This window comes from Lissotriton vulgaris, chromosome 5, assembly GCF_964263255.1.
Source record: "Lissotriton vulgaris chromosome 5, aLisVul1.2, whole genome shotgun sequence".
Lineage (NCBI taxonomy): Eukaryota > Metazoa > Chordata > Amphibia > Caudata > Salamandridae > Lissotriton > Lissotriton vulgaris.
The window spans coordinates 1657418164-1657435768 of record NC_141693.1 but is presented as its reverse complement, the minus strand read 5'-3'; positions in this window follow the sequence as shown (position 1 = coordinate 1657435768).

Sequence of the window (17605 nt, the reverse complement as noted above, 5' to 3'; positions counted from 1 at the left end):
CCACAATCCCAATCGTGTTGAACCACAAAAGTCACTAAATAAACAATTGTTTAATCCTGTGATAGCTCGTCACAAAAGCAGCCAGGCTCACCTTAATCCCTTGCGTGCGGCGGGAATTCCCCGCCCATGCTGACTCCGCCTTGCGCGGGCGGAGTCATGACGGAACGGTTCCGTCATCAGCACAGCTCACCCGTAGCTGATGACGGAACCGCTCCGTCATCAGCATGCAAGGGGTTAAAGACAAGGTGTAAACACAAGGAGTAATAAAATGAAAACATCACAGAAGAAAAATCCCACGCCAATTTAGAACAAGCATTGTAAATGGCAATGTATTTTATCCATGTGTTATGGAGTGTATGTGGTGTGTAGTGGAATTATGTGGTTTGGATTGGAATTGTTATTTGTGGAATTATGTGGCATGGAATTGTGTGGAGTGGATTTGTGTGGTGGAATTGTGTGGCGAGGTGCGCAGTAGAATTATATGGATAATAATTATGTGGTATTGAGTGTACTGGAATTATGTGTAGCGGGATTGTCTGTTATGGGGTGTAATTATGTGAAATGGTATTTTATGTTGTAGAGTGGTATGTCATGGAGTTTAATTATGTGCTGTACAGTTGAAATTTGTGGCATGATGTGGAACTCTGTGGTGTGGATTGGATGTATGTGGTGTGTTGAGTATTTGGTTTGTTGAGTTGAATTATGTGGCTTGGTGCTGAATTATGTGGTGTGGTTTGGAAATGTGTGGAGTTCAATTGTGTGGCATGGAACTGTGTGGATAGCTTTGCCTTTTTGTGATGAAAACATAAATAGGTAGGAGCTAATCTTCAGACCTGTGTTTTTGGGTGTTTAAAAAAAACTCATGTCAAGACACAACTGAAGCATTTACAGGGCTCCTTGATGGGCAAGACGGAATAGCGACAGAGGCAAAGGGTTCCACCTAAAAAACTAGAGAAGGTATTGCAAGAAGTACTACAGAAAGAAAGAGATAGGTGGTCCCACCTATCAGACAAGAGAAGCTATTGCAAGAAGGCTGCCACAGGATGATGGTGTCTGCAAAGATTCACTGGCAAAATCACCAAAAGCCAGAATTAAAGACTGCAGCAAAATGGTATCATGTGCAAATCAAATTAGAAGTGAAAAATATATAATATTTCAACTACCGGGAGCTATATGATTGGCACCATATTTGAAACATGTTTATAGTGCTCAGAACCCACACAAATTAATCATTGGCAATACAGGATTACAATCAAGGTCTCTTGGTTTAGAAATCCATAGGTTATATCTAATACTAGATCTTTTACTACAGAGATAATTGGATAGCGTGAATCAATAATCAATTTGTCATCCTCGACCAAGTCTAATTTATCAATGTAAGGTCCCTTATGTACTAAGGTTATGAGTCTATGGGATCATTATTTCTTTACTAATTGATTGTTAGACCTGGCTTTTTCAGCGAGGTTATCCCCAGACATTTTTCTTTCTAGCCTGCTGTTTTTGACCCTTTTTGTACTGGCTTTAGGACTCTGGGCACTTCACCACTGCTATTCAGTGCTAAAGGGCATATGCTCCGTTTGTATATTGTGTGTGCCCAGGGCCTATGAGTCGAACTCTCCCAGTGGGGCTGCAGCACTGATTGTGCCTCCCACGCAATCTGGCTTTCAAAGGGGCCTCAGGCCTATCACTGCAGTGTCTGTGCATAGTTTCTACTGCCATGTCAACCTGGCAAGTGTACCGATTTGCTAGACTCTAACATTCCCTTTCCTTACATGTGAGTCACCCCTAAGGTTGGCCCAAGTTACCTCCATGGGCAGGGTGCAGCGTAGGTGAAAGGTAGGGCATATACTGGTGTGTGTGACTTGTTCTGGTAATGAAATATAGTGTATTCCGTTTTTCACTTTTTAAAGGCCATGTGTCTCAAAGAATAAATTGGGGAATACTTTGTAAAACCGCACAAGTATAATTTTCCCTAGGACAAGATAGAAAGTTGAAGTTTAGTATGCCTGAACTCACAATATAAAAATGCATATTTTAGTAAAGGTGATTTTTATATTGTGTGTTTGAAAATACCACTTTTAGAAAGTGGCTATTTTCTTGCTTAGCCATTCGGGGCACCTCTGCTGGTTTGAGGATTGACTGTCTGGTTTTGGAGTGACAGGGGCGGGGGGTGTGCATTCATTGTAGACAGCTAATGGGGGGTTGAGTTGTGTCCTGCCTTTCCTGGGTGAGTCAGGGCTGGGTTGAAAGACCTAGGCTGTTTTTACTGTAGTGAAATGGGATTTCTTGCTCCTGAATAGGCCATGTCTGCCTTACACAATGCTGTATCCATCTCCTGCCAGGAAGCTTGACCAGAGAGGACAGAACTGGTTTGGACTGAGCTAAGAGACTCTCTGCCACAGGAGAACAAAGGAACATGTGGTATAAATATTGTGGCCCAGTCCCCAGAACTTTAATTTACTTCTGGACTCAAAAGGAACGTCTGGCAAGGAGAAAAGCTGGGAAGCTGAAGGAAAAGTACTGCCCCTGTGCTGTGTGCTATGTGGGGTTGGCCTGAAGTGGCTGTTTCTGCCAAGGAGAGGACAAAGCCTGATTTGTGCTGTGCATCGTGCTTGAAGAAGTTCTCCAAGGGCTTGGTGTAGAGCTTGCCTCCTGTTTTGAAGTCTCAGGGACACAGAGTGGCCGATTCACAGAACTAATCTGAGATAAAATCCTAAACTTACTACTTTTGGTATTCACAGAAGGCATTTAGTAGTGGCATTTATTTAGGACTCCTAGTCATTGTGATGCAAACTGGTGCAAAGACTGGGATTTACTTTCCACCGCATATGCTGATTTATGCTAAAAAGTGGCCCTTCAGTAATGCAATGTAGCACTTTGTGCAACCTTGGCTTCAAGGAGGCATCCAGTTGGTTGCCTTTGTGTATTTCTCCCAGACAGTGAGGCAACGGGAGAGTAGATGTTAGCAGGATGGGTCATCCTGTCAAGATTGGACAGTGGGGCTTTTCCCTACACCAATTACAAAGTAGCTGCCTCTAGCACACTGACAAAGAACTTGCCACCATCCTTCCCGTGCCCAGGCCCCTTGGAGCCTGGACACATTAGGGAAGTAAAGTACAGAAACCTTTGGGGGATGAAGACTAGAGGTGTCTACCACTTTAAAGGCAGCACCAGAAATACAAATTGGAGCCTCAGATTAAGTCTTCAGTGTACTCCTGGATCCGTGAACATTGCAGAAGAAGGACTGACCTGCAACCAGAAGACCGCCCTGCTGCCTCAATTTGGCGTCTGCAGTATTTTACAGAGGCAGAAAGCCAATATCAATTCTACATAAGTAGGCAATTGCGGTATTCAGGCTATGTCAATCTATGTTGGGTGGTCTTATGTGAAAAAATATTAAGGGAACAGCATCTGTCTTGTGCTCAATGCAGTTCTTACCACAGTTCAATCTTAGAAGAGGCCCAGGCTGCAGTAAAGAAAAATCCCATATATCTAATAGAAGGAAAGTGAGATAGGTATCCCTCAGGGTAGAACCTGATGTCCTTATCATAAACTTAAGTTCAAAAAGTGACTGGTGCCCTATTACTCTTATTATTGGAAAAAACTCAGTCCTGCCACACTGACAATATATTATCCATGGCAGGCAAACATAGATGAATGGATTTTATGGCAAGACAGGCAGACAGCATTATGCATAACCTTGTATTAACCACTTCTGCACCTTAAAAGCTTTCTAGAACAAACATGAAGTCACAATAAGAAGAGCTCCAAACACTATATAACCCATCAACAATCCAGTCTCATCCTCTTTTGTTTCTGTCTCTTCCTTGACGCTTTCTTTCTTTTCCTTCCACTCCTTCTCTTAAACTCATAATCCATCTAAATAAAATATATATATATTATCAGATTAAAAATAGAACAACAAACTACTCAATAGTTAATTTACCATTAAACTAGATTAAAAGCATCTGAAAGTAACATTAACCCCCTTCTCCACTCAAGGGTGGGAGAGAGGGAGAATGCTAGACTCCTTGTTTTTAATATAATCATGATTCTCTATAAACTAATCCTCTGAGAATCAACATTTTATGGCAAGACAGGAGGCTAGTATTATACATGTTCAAAGTTCTTTAAAACTCCCTCTTAAACATGCTCCACTGGTCTGAAATAAAAATCTCGAAACACTCTAACATTCAACCAATCTGCTGCTTTCAAAATCTCAGTCAAACCACCTCCTGCTCCATACATTTTCGAAGTCATAGCACCACAAATAGAATGTGCTGTAAATACTTCTAAGTTTACACCAGCTTCGCGCATAACTCCTTTCACCCATCTTTCTGATGGCTTTACTTTATAAGGTTATACATACAAAATTAGCAACTGATCAGTACCAGCTCATCTGAACTCACTTCCCCTCGCTTCATAATCTCTAAAACACCTTCCCACACACAACTTAGGTTGTTTCTCAAATCTAGGATAAAAAATCCTTTCTGACATAGTTTTTGTTCGTCTTTTAATTTAAAAAAACACACCCTCCGATGATAAAATGTACCTAAAATATCTAATGCTTTGACATCTAAAATCCTCCTGAAAGATATCAAACACAATATTGCAGCCAATTTCCAGGTTAAGGTTTTCACCCACAAAAACTTGTTATTTTGCAAACTTTCAAATAAATTGTTAAGCCTCATGTGTGTTGCTGTCTGAACGCAATACACAATCCCTCAATAGCAGAGCTATTGACAGCCTTGTGACCCAGAACACTGGCAGGAGGCACTAATAGGTGTGACAAGAAAATGCCAACCTTCTAAAAGTAGCATTTTCACAATTGTAACTCAAAATTTGACTTTACCTTTGAGGAGAATTGTTAGAAATTGGATTTTTGGTTGGCAAAGGCTTGCTCCAAAGCCAGGCGGAAACCACCACTCTAGTCAGGACAAGGGAGTTACACGCTGAAGATAACCCCTGCTCGCCCCCTTGGTAGCTTGGCACGAGCAGTCAGGCTTATTCCAGAGGCAGTGTGTAAAGCATTTGCGCAACACACACACACAGCAGCCACACACTAGGCACACCACAAAAGAAACTCCACACAAGGTTATATCAAAAATAGTCTTTGTATTATCAGAAACACATTAAAAACATAATCACTCATTTACACTGTACCAACTAGCACAGGCCATATTCACAGGGGATTATATACAGGACCAGGCCAATTAGGCCATAGTCACAACCATCCGAACAGGTAAGTAAATGTAAGACACAACCAGTAACTACTGGTACACTAATGACCTCATCATTATTATGTTATTCATAAAAGACTTTAGGCCCAAACCTCCTCAGCAACCCCATCCTAAGCATAAACACCTTAGGCACTAGGACATCAGCAGCCCAAACGAATTAGGCACTAAGCATGGGACATAAATCACATTAGGCGTAAGTCATCATAAGCATAACTGCATTATACCATCTCTTTAGGCCTAAACAAAACATTACGACATTTGCATTAGGCATCACCTTAGAAACTGACGCCCCAGGCCAACTGGCCTTCTCAGAGGGCTCAAATGCTCCACGTCCAGCAAAGTCATGGTTCAGCCGCCAATGCAGCAATCTTCAAAGTGCGCAATACGCTAGGATGCTTCTCACCCTTTTGCTGTTGGAAACACTAATGCCCCCACGTCCCACTTCGGGTCTTCTAGAGATGATTTGGCCCCCAAAGATGAAAGGACACTGGCACAAACTGTGCCTTCGAGGTCCCACTGGGATTTTTGTAAAACAACTGTGCCCCCACGTTGAAGTTGCCCACTACGGCAGTGCAACTGAAAACCACAAAAGATGCACTGGCACCAATGTGACCCCTGGACCCCCTCTGGGACCCTGAAACCAATCAGCCAGGTGGCAACTTCTCTCGGTGGGCAAAAGTGCGGGGTAGGGTACCGCTTTAAGGATGCCAATGCGGGGTGGGCTCCCGCTTGGTTTTCAGCATCAATCAGCAGGGTAGGTTCCCGCTCTTTTTACACTACGCAGTGGGCTTCCAAATACATCAGCACCGCTGCGGCTGCAATTGCAGGTTGGGCACCCGCCCGGTAACACATTTCTAAAGCGTGGTGGGCTCCCGCTCCAAATGTCAAAACGTGGGGTGGACTCCCGCTTCTCTCAGCATCCAGATTGGGGGATCCATACTTCAGGATTTCCTTTAAGTAAGCTGCAGCTCTGTGCTGCAGAGCCCACACACTCTTCTCTTGGGGCAATTCAAATGTAGCGCTCATGAGGCGCGGAAGGTCCAAATGTCTCCCAAAGCCCTTGAAAGTGAAGGGGAAAAGCACTCCTAGGGTGCAAGGACCCTCCAGGGTCTAGTGGGCATAGCTGGGCCCTGGGAGGCCAGCACATAGGGCCCTCCAGCAGGGAGGTAAGCCTCCATGGCTGTTCCTCCTGGGCCCCAGCATCAGCACACCACCCAGTCAGGAACAGCACACCAGAACAGGACTGAAATTCTCATGGGGTCACAGCCCCTATATTCATATTCAGGAGCCCTTTGTCTGCAGTATAGGACATGGGGGAACGAGATGCAACTGGTTCTGGGGTTTTTTGGAGAACTCTGCTTACAGTGCTCACACCCTCCTTGCATAGATGGGGCTCTGCCATCAGACACACCACAGGGGGGAGGAGCCAGCATTCACTAGGACAGCACCATCCTATTCAGGGATCAGGGACTTCTCCTCCCACTACTCAAAATGTAGATGTCCCATTCAGCCTAGTGCTAACTCACCCTGCCCCTCCTGGAGCCACAAACACCTCCCAGGCCCTGTAACTCACAAGCTAGTCATGCAATTCACATCAGGCAGGCAGACACATAGCACACAGAAATTCCAGCTTCTAAAAGTGGCATTTCTCCCATAGTCACAATAAATCTGCGCACATCATTGCGCAGTATTTATTTTCACAATTTCATACTTACCAAACTCGACCACTCTGCTCCTCCCATACCATGAATTACCACTGACACACACTGATCAGGGAATCCCCAATGAATTCCTATGGGAGGGCAGGCCAATCTCACCGTTGTCACACAAAGAGTGCACTGGGTACTTTACACTGGACCACAGTGCTAAAGTACCCAGAGGCCTAAAACCACCAACACCAGGTTACCGGAAAAGGCGACGAGAATGCAAAAAGTTTCAGAGTAAACCTGACAAAAGGGCCAAGTCCAACAAGGATTTTAAAGTACAATTTGATAGATTGTAATCAGCATATTGCTATCTGCTCCAAATCCAAAGCTGTCATTTATTAAATTTAATAGGGTAACTAAGTGCTGTTGACCAAACGGAGAGATAGCCCTTTTGCCAAGCCTAAATCTTCCTTTTTTATAACATTTAAGACACCCTTAATATAGGCCCTAAATGTTCATAGGGCAGGGTGCATTTTATTTGAAAAGTTGGACATGACGGGTAAAGTGTTCGTAGTGAAAAATCCTTAGAGCCCTTTTTCACTACAGCAAGACCTATCTCTCCCATAGGATAACACTTGATTACCTTATTATACTTAGAAAGTGATTACTTAAGTTTGGAAGCAGATAGGAAAATTATATTAGCTAGGCAGTTGGCCTTTGTGTAATCCTCCCAGATAGTGAGACCAAGGGGGGAGAGGGGCTGGTGTTTTGAGGATGGTTGAGGCAGAGTTGTTCCCCGCCCAACTTACATTTAAAAGGGATGCCTCCAGCACGCACACAAAAGGAACTTAACACAAGTCTGCTGTCACCCTAGACTACTTGGAGCCTTGACAGTGAAAAATGACTTTGGGTGTTTTTCACTGCTAGGACATGTAAAACTACAACACTAATGTCCTACTTTTTAAATGCAATGCACCCCGCTCTGAGCCATAAGGGCCTAATTTAGGGATGAGTTATAAGTATTAAAAAGGAAGGTTGATGCCTGGTAAAAGGTTTATTTTGCCATGCCAGGTCAAAATTGCAGTTTATAAACATGTGTTTTGTGGGCATTCCCAAGCTTCTCTTTAATAGTGTTCCACCTTACTAATGGCCAAAGTTTTACTATAGCAAAGGGATGAATTAACTCCCATTCGACGGTGGGAATAGGATAATATCATCTTCACATTTGGTAAGGGGATTATTGATCGCTGTGACACTAAAAAACCTCAAGAATAACATCTCTGGCTGAAATCTTCTTCCCTTAATCAGAGTGATCCAGGTGAAACTTATACCATCAATCAGCTACGGAAGGGAAGCTATGAGAGGGAGAGATGCAGAAACTCTGGATAGTACAATAACAAGAGCAACTCAAATGAATGTTGGTCTACTGAGATACACAGCTCCCACACAAATAAGGCTGGAGCTTGGGATACAAAGGCAAGAGCTTGCCACCATTGGGTTGTTTATCAAAAGCTGGTTTAAAATCAAAAGGGGTCTGCCTGACTCACTAAACATGCATCTGTGGAAAGAACTGAACACTAAGGGGGCATGCCCAGCCCAATGTTATTTGGACAACTCACTTAACCAAATGGGACTGCAGGAACTTTCGGAGGTACCAGCGACCATCGCTAGCTTTAGAAAAATAGTAAATAACGTGATCAAAAAGGAATCACCCATACAGTACAAAGCCGCCCTGACAGAGAATGTTCACTGCTGGTTTACCTTGCAGACCTACTGCAAGGCATTACCACAAGCCTATCTTCTCCCCAGCTTCTCCAGAGCAATAAAAGAGAAATTCCTGAAATACTGCCTAGGCATACTACCATCTGCACACCACATGCCACCCTGGCTACGTCCCCTGAAGCCAGCAATCTGCCAACTCTGCAGGGAGGGGAGTCGGATATAGCGCACCTACTGACTATATGCAAGGCCCTAACACAGGAACACAGATCTTGCTAAGACCTCTCTTCAATAAGAAATCCATTTGAACTTGCAGACAGGCAGTGTTAGCATCCTTCTCTGGTGAGGATGTCCAACTAAGCTGTTGCCTGGTAAAATACTTATCTGCCGTAGAAACGATCATAAAAAGGCAGGCCACCCAGTTTGCAGACTGCATCACAACTGAACAGACTATGGTACCTTGTTCCAATTCTCATAAGACACTGCATGTGCTGCTGCCCTAAATGGGAACTTCAGTAACGTTAAGATTGATACATCATGCACTTTAAAGGACTGTGTGATTGTCACAAATGGGAACTTTAGTATTGTCAAAGATTGGCACACCATGCACTTTAAAGGTCTTGCACTAGGTAGAATGCCCTCCCCAACCCCCTTTTGACGCTGACCAAACACTGCTTTCTAAATACCTAAAGTCCAATAATGCTTAACTCTATTGTAAGTCTCTGCATACATCGTTGGTTTCAGCATCCAACAATCTCTGGCCCTGGCCTAGACACTCAGCTGATCCTCTCCCTCAACAAGGACCCCATCACCGCCAAAGCCAACCTCTTGAAGGAATGAAGGCCGTTGCATACTGGATAAAGACCAGCCATCTGAAGCTGACCTCGGACAAGACAAAGGTCCTCATCCTCGGCTCCAACACTTCAGCCTAGGATGACTCCTGGTGGCCGACGGCACTGGGGGCAGCCCCGACACCCACCGACCACACACGCAACCTGGGAATCATCCTTGGCTCAACGGTTTCAATGACCAAGCAAGTCAACGCCATCCTCATCATGCTTCAACACCCTCCGCATGCTTCACAAGATCTACAGATGGATCCCGACAGATACAAGAAATACAGTATCCCAGGCCCTCGTCAGCAGCAGACTCGACTTCGGAAACGCCCTCTATGCGAGAGCCCCGACCAAGCTCATCAAACGACTACAACGCATCCAAAACGCCTCGGCACGACTGATCCTTGACGTACCATGCCACGGCCACATCACCCCCCACCTGAGAAACCTGCATTGGCTCACCGTCAACAAGAGGATATCCTTCAAGCTCCTCACCCACGTACACAAGGCACTCCACAAGACCGGCCCGGCCTACCTCAACAGACGGCTCCCCTTCTACATCCCCGATCGCCAGCTACGCTCCGTCGACCTCTCACTCGCCACCGTCCTGTGCATCCATAGAACAACCACCGGTGGGAGATCCTTCTCCCACCTCTCAGCCAAGACATGGAACACCCTCTCACTGAGCCTACGACAGACCCAAGACCTGTTGACCTTCAGGAGGATACTCAAGACCTGGCTGTTCGATAAGTAGCGCCCCAACCCAACACCTTGAGACCCTAGCGGGTATGTAGTGTGCTTTACAAATGATTGTTTGATTTATTGATTGGTTGAATCTTCAATGAAGGCATTTTTTCCTACCCTACAGTAAGATTCTCATAAAACAGCACTTTAAGCACATAGAACTTTACCCTGTAGCAAGTTAGGCCGAACACTGATGCCTCTCACCACTTTCTTGTAGATGCAACTTCCACTGCCTAGCCCCTTGCACCATTCATCTGCATGATGCACCCTTTTCAGCTCTGCCCCTCTATTTGAACTCGCTGCTAGACACCAGACCAGCGCAGCTGCGCACCATACTCTGCCTCTCAAGGTACGCACTGCTCCCTTGTTTTACTCTATAGCAAGTTTATAGCCACAGTGGACCAGCTTTCTGTTCCCCCTAGCACCACACGGCTCTTTGCATATACCGCTTTACTATATAGTACACCCTCAGCAAGCACACACTCTGTAATCAGTATCTCTTTTTGTCGTAAGACAAGAAAAACACTTATGACTTTTTACAAGAATCCTGTAGAAGTAACAACTGCTGCCTTGCATTCTGCATTTCACTCTATATACCTAGCCTGCCCGATTTTCCGTTCTTTGCTGCTCAATACTACTCTTGGGTCACATATTATCAACATTTTATTGTGTTTCAACAACGATCTATTTTAAGTTACTAAAATGTTTTAAAATAATGTATTGCTTGATTGTAAAGGTTCTAATTAACTGTACAATAAACTCATTTTCAACTTCAATTTTAAAGCTTTACCATAGCACAGGGATGGATTAACTCCCATTCGAAGGTGGGAATAGGAGATTATCTTCCTCACATTTGGTAGGGAAGTAGGTTAGGGGCATTCTCCGTTAGCAAATATTTGTCCTACAGAGGAAAAAAAAAGAATGCATTTGCACCCAGGACTCCATTCCCCCGATTGATTTCTCCACTATGGAGAAGTTTGTACTGGGGCAATAGGAGCCCTTTGTAATAGTCAAATGACATTCCTAGAAGAATTCCTACAAACATGTGCCTGGCAAATCTTTCCAGGTGTATTTGTGAACTAAACATAATGTAAAAGTATGCTCATGCAGAAATGTAAATCTCAGCCCACACTTTCCTGCTTTTTCTACTGTGAATAGGGCCCTTAGACTGGTAAAATCTCAGCATAAACTCTTCGCATTTATTAAGTCCCACTTCCGATACAAAAACGCCAAGTTACAAACTGTGTTTTTCGCTTGTTAAATTGGCTCTTACAAATTTAAATCAACGCTCAAAAGGTACATATTAGAAGTTTGTGTAACTCCACAAGCCTTTAGGAACTTTAATTCCGGTTGAAGCAGAGTAAGAGCTGCAGGAATTTGGAGACAGCAATTTAGGGTACAGAACTTGTACAACAAGTTGTCTTTTCTGCTGTTTTTACACAATGTTGAGTTATGTAGTAGGCCTCAGACCTGCAAAGTTCAAATTAACATCCCCAACGCATACACTTCTGATTCAGCATCTATAATCCATGGATATCAATTACCCAAAATGTTAGGTGTAGTGGAAGTGACATCACATGCCCTATGACCCACCCACAATGATATTACAAGAAATTACATTACAGAACATAAGTCCAGGTGCACTACAGGAATTGATGTCATATACCCTTTTACTCTGATGACAAATAGAAAGTAAAACCACTAAAGAAAATATAAAAATTAAAACAAGTGCAAACTTAAATGTGATAAGCATAATAAAAGAAATTGCTGAACTAAATATGCTGATTTGAGTCACCAAGTGTGTACTAATTAGGTTGCTGCCATGATAGGTCAGAGATAAGTCAAGCACAGATCCAAGATGCAAACAACCATGTGGCATTCATGCTAAGCCTAATAACAGCTTCAAATGCCAGTCATATGCCCAAGACCAAATACACTTGAAAGAGTCCCTCAGGCACACATTAGTAACAACATAGTCGGTATCATTGTACACCTTTCAGAGTCCCAAATACAGCACAGCAATAGCAGCAGCAATGAAAGCTTTCCCCAGCACCCAAAATAGGGACCTTAACAACACCTAGGCTTTTGAACAGGGCTATCTTGCTGCCCACCTGCAGTATAAAATTCTTCATTCCATGGTTGCGGCTATCAACCCATAGCTGTAGAAATAATACCAGTAAAGCGCTTCAAACTTGTATTTTCAGTAATTCTCGAGGTACAAAAAAGCATATACGCTTTTTTTCCATAAAGCTGTGATCTGTGTAGCTGGAAGATGAAAACTCCATTAGTTGCATAATAAGAAAATATAAGCAAATATAAATAATTACTCTGCTTGCATGTTCTTTTGAAATGTACTTGGGTAAGACTGAAAATTAAACATATCAGTCCACAAGCATAAGCAACGTTGTTCCACTGACTGTGCAGGCTAGGGGCTCTACCTGTGGAATATTCAGATGTGGATCACATGCAAAAAAGAAACCGTCAGGATGCATTTCCCGTGCAGAATAAATAATTGCAGGGAGCCTTCAGAAGCAGAACTCACAGCACCTGTGTGCTTTGTCTCCCAAGAATACACATATGACCTACAGTTTGCCATTTTTACTATCTTGCGGTTTGCTTTGCCAAGCAAAGTATCTGGGTCTCGCATCGTTTTGTGTGTTGAAAATCTGGAGAATGCTGAAAGAATTCTCATCCCCCTCCATTCTACAGGTCCCAGTACACTGTACCGCAAAAGTAGTACATTCACAAGCCACGTGATGACTGACTATTCTACCTTGGGGTGCCAGGCTTCTTTGGAACCCTTAGAAGGCTCCCTTTTATTTGATAATAGCGTTTAAAACAAAATTCAGTACTTTGTCTCTGTAAAGATGCACTTTCTTCCCCCAATAACTCTCGGAGTCGGGTTGCTGTGTACTCTATTTATTCAATTTATATCGTACAAGGAGCGCCGAGCATGTCCGCTGCCCAGCCTGCTCGCGCGCTAATGCCACGCTGCGCGCGCTGCCTCCCTACGTCACCGCACGTCACGTAGCTACGTGACGTGCAACGCTAGAGCGCTCACTACCTATCTCCCCTTTTTCCCAACGAACTATATGTACAAGTCCTGACTCATGTCGTAGTCTCTGAATCTCGCAGGCTGGACCACCGCCCTTCCCCTTCTTGTCAGTCTTACCGGGGCCGTGGCAGTTGTCGCTTCGCTTTCGTTACCACTTCCTAGTGCAGCCGCACTAGGCTCACTCCTGCTCCTATCCTCTTCATTCAGCTGCTCCCCACTCGCACCAATGTCCTCTTGTCGTGTCTCATCGATGTCTAGATCCTCTCCCCCATATTCACAGGGGGTCTCACTGCTGTTCTCACTGTCTCCATCTGTTCTGTTGACCCTCCAGCACAGTATTTTGTTGCACCTGGCCATGCGGTCTTGCGACCACACATTACCGTCGCTCAGCAAGGCTGCCCTACCTCTTACTTCCACTACTTGCAGGGGCTTTCTGTATTTGCTATCTCCCTTTTTCTGCAATGTGGCCAGTCTTACTCTCACCCATTCTCCTTTCTCCAAAGAGGTGTTCTTTACGTTCCTCCGCGCATCATAGTGTTTGGTGTACACAGATTGGGCTCTTTCCAGGTTGGCCTGCACCACAGACGGTGACCACTCGCTCTTGATTACTCTTTCCTTTCATATTCTGTTGTCCTGAGTGAAAGGCTCACGGCCTCTGAGAATCTGGAATGGGCTATAGCCAGTGTTCGTGGGTGTTATCCTATATGCCCATACCATGTGCCAAATCTCTGCTTCCCAGTCTTTGTTGTCTGAGATTGCCGCTTGTATCGACCCCATCACTACTCTATTAAAACGTTCCACCAACCCGTTCCCAGCGGGATGGTATATGGATGTGTCTTTGGCAGTGATGCCATTCCTCCGCATGAACTGGGACCATTTTTCAGATCTAAATTGGGGACCGTTGTCACTGAGGACACACTTTGGGATGCCCTCTCTCACAAAAGTTTCGGCCATGAAACTCACTATCGTCTCCGTGTCCATTGTTTCTTCAATTCTCAATTCCGGCCATTTGGAATATCGATCCACCATGACGCAGACGTATTTCTGTATTCCTTGTGCATTTAGAACAGGACGGACCCAAGATGTCTATAGACAGTTCCTCCCACGGATTCTTCGGAGGATCAAATTTCCCCAGGGCTGGGCGCAAGGGTTTGAGTGTTTTGTCTGCGCCTTGGCACCTCGGGCACTCCCTAACGTGTCTCTCCGCTCTTATGTCCATTCCTGGCCACCAATAATTCTGCTTGGCCCTCAGTTTCAGCTTCCCAGCTCCTAGATGGCCCTCATGCAACATGTCCATTAACAGGGGGATCATTTTGGCCGGTGGTATGACTCTCTCTCCTCTAAATATGAATATGCCTTGATCATCAGTTGATAGTTCCTCCCTAACTTCGAAGTACGGGATGAGATCTCGCCCTGTCTTGTTTTTGTCTGGCCAACCCCTTACTATATGGGCTTTCACTTCTTCCAGAACGGGGTCTTCTTCGTATGCTAGTTTCCATTCTTGTCTGCTTATGGTTGTTTCTTGATCTTCAGTGAGTGCGACCCACTCTTCCGCTCCCTCGCTGCGTTCTGTGCTGGGCTCCATTGCTGCCGCCCTGCTTAGGTAATCCGCCACTTTGTTCTTATTTCCTGGGATATGTTCCATATCATATCGGAACTCCATTAGTTTGAGTGACATCTTGGAGATCCTTGGCGTTGCGTCTGCATGTCCGCTTGATGTGAGTACCTTGAGCAGGGGCTTGTGGTCAGTCCTCAACCGGAACCTGGTGCCCCACAGAAATTGCCTGAACCGAGACATGGCCCACACTACTGCCAGCATTTCCTTCTCGACCACGCTATATTTCTTCTCGGTGTCGCTCAGGGTGCGGGATGCGAAGCATATCGTTTCCAATCTCCCTTGGCCGTGGTCTTGCATGAGGACTGCTCCCAGTCCTTTGTCGCTGGCCTGGCATCCGTTGTGAGTACTGTGCTTCCTTGAGGGTCGAATCCTTGTAGCGGAACAGCTCCTGCCACCTCCCTTTTTACCTTTTCGAATTCTTGCTGGGCCTCTTCCGACCACCGGAATTCACTGTTGTCTCTTGTGAGAAGCCTCATATTGTGGGTCTTTGAGGCGACGTGTTCCATAAACTTTCCGAAGTACTCTGCCATCCCCAAGAATGATCGGACTTCCTCCTTGCTGGCCGGTGGGGGTGCGTCGCAGATAGCTTTCACATTTTCCGCCTTGGGGGTTACTCCTCGTGCACTTATCTCATGGCCCAAGTACGTCACCTTTTCCATTTCTATTCGGCACTTGGTCCATTCTGCCGTGAGGCCCTTCTCTTCCAGTATTCCCAATACGTCATTCAGTTTCTTGTCATGGTCGGATCTGTCTCGTCCCATCACCAAGATGTCGTCCTGGAAGTATTGGACCCCAGGTCTGTCCTTGAACAACTGGTGCATGAGTTTTTGGAACACCGCTGCCGCTGAGGCTAGCCCGAACGGCATGCGGCGGAATTGATAGCACCCGAAGGGGGTTATGAACGAGGTCAATTTGCGGCTCTCCGGGTGTAATGCAATTTGGTGATAAGCTGATGTTAAGTCTATGGTGGAATACCACTGGACGCCCCTCGTGCTGGCCAACATCTCCTCTATTCGGGGTAGGGGGAACTTCTCTACCACAATGTTCTTGTTCAACTCGCGCAGGTCAACGCATAGACGGACCTTGCCGTTGGGTTTCTTCACCACCACCAATGGCGCCAACCATTCAGTGCAGGTAATCGGCTCGATGATCCCTCTTTTTTCTAGCTCCCGTAGCTCCTCCTTTACATCGTCCCTCACAGCCAACGGGATGTTTCTCACCTTGTGGGCCACCGGTACCGCTCCCTCTTTGAGGATGATCTTGTGTGCGAACCTGTCGAGTTTCCCCACTGTGCCCCCGAAGACAGTGGGAAATTCCTTCCTCCATCTGTCCATGTCAGGCCCATCTTCTTGCTCCGTCAGCAGGATCTGCTCCTTGCCTCCCGGGTCCAATTTGATGCCTAAGTCTCCTTGGTCGAGCCACCCTAGGACAGAAGGGCCTTTCTCAGAGACGTACAGCTTGCACCAGGCGGATCTGCCCCTGAACTCGAAGTTCAGCTTCCTGCATCCGGCCATGGGGATGCGGTCTCCATTGTAGGTGACGGGACGTATGTCCAGTCTTTCCAATTCGGGGCCCAGTTGTGGAGCAAACTTCTCCTCCTATACGGTTCTCGGAATTATGGTGTAGGGTGATCCTGTGTCTGCCACCACTTGGATTCCAATGCCTCCTATCGTCATATCCAGGATTGGCTTCATCGTTCTCCTTCCATCGGTACCTCGGACTTGGCCATCCACGCTCAGGATCTCGTCGTAGATGCAGAGGACCGTCACCACCTCTTCTTCAGCCACTTCGTCCAGTTCCTCCACTTCTTGACCAACGTACTTCACTGCATTCTTGGAAGCTTTCTTCCTGCACACTTTCTCATAATGGCCGACAATTCCGCAAAACATGCATTTGGCGCGAAACGCGGGGCGTTTCCGGTCGTGCGCCTCGTGCGACCAACTTCCGCACCTGTAGCAGGACCTTTTGTTACTTCCAGCCGATTTACCAGAGGGGACTGGGTTATTCTGCCATCTGCTCGGACCCTTCTCTGGCGGTTTCCGTGTTTGGTGGTCTCTGTGGTGCTCTTCGTTGTCCACTTTATTCACTACGCCGCTGGGCACGGTTTCTTTCTTCGTGGCCGCTGCGCACCTTCGCGCCAGTTCGGCCCTCTTGACTATCACTAGTACATCCTTGAGTGAGGTGTCACCTGCGGCCCATAGCTTGTCCTGCACATTCGTGCACGTGGTGTGCATCACCACTTGGTCTTTTATGAATTCACTTTCCCAGTTGGCGTACCTGCATGAGGACGCTAGTTTCCTCAGCGCCGCCACATACTCTTCCACCGTTTCTCCTTGTTGTTGTTTCCTTTGTTGGAAGTTAAACCTGTCCACTGAGACACATACTGATGGTTTGAAGTGTTCATCCAGGTCTTCCATAGCGTGTGCGTACACGTCGTCATCCGTCGACTCTCTCTTCTTAGGAACCAGGCTTTTGTAGATCCTCAGGCCTTCCGGGCCCAGGTTTAACAGTAGGATGCGTTTCTTTCTCGGTGGCTTGAATTTCTCCTCACTTTCGTCTTCCAGCACTTCTATAAAATTATCTATGTACTCCTTCCAGTCCTCCCATTTCATGAGAGGTTCCCCTGGTCTGGGAAGGAACTGGACTGGCGCCATCGCGAACCCCGCTTGCGTGCTCATCTTCACGCCTTTAGATGTGGGCGGCGCACTTTCCAGGCTTCTCGGGCTCCCTGGTGCGCTGTTTTGTTC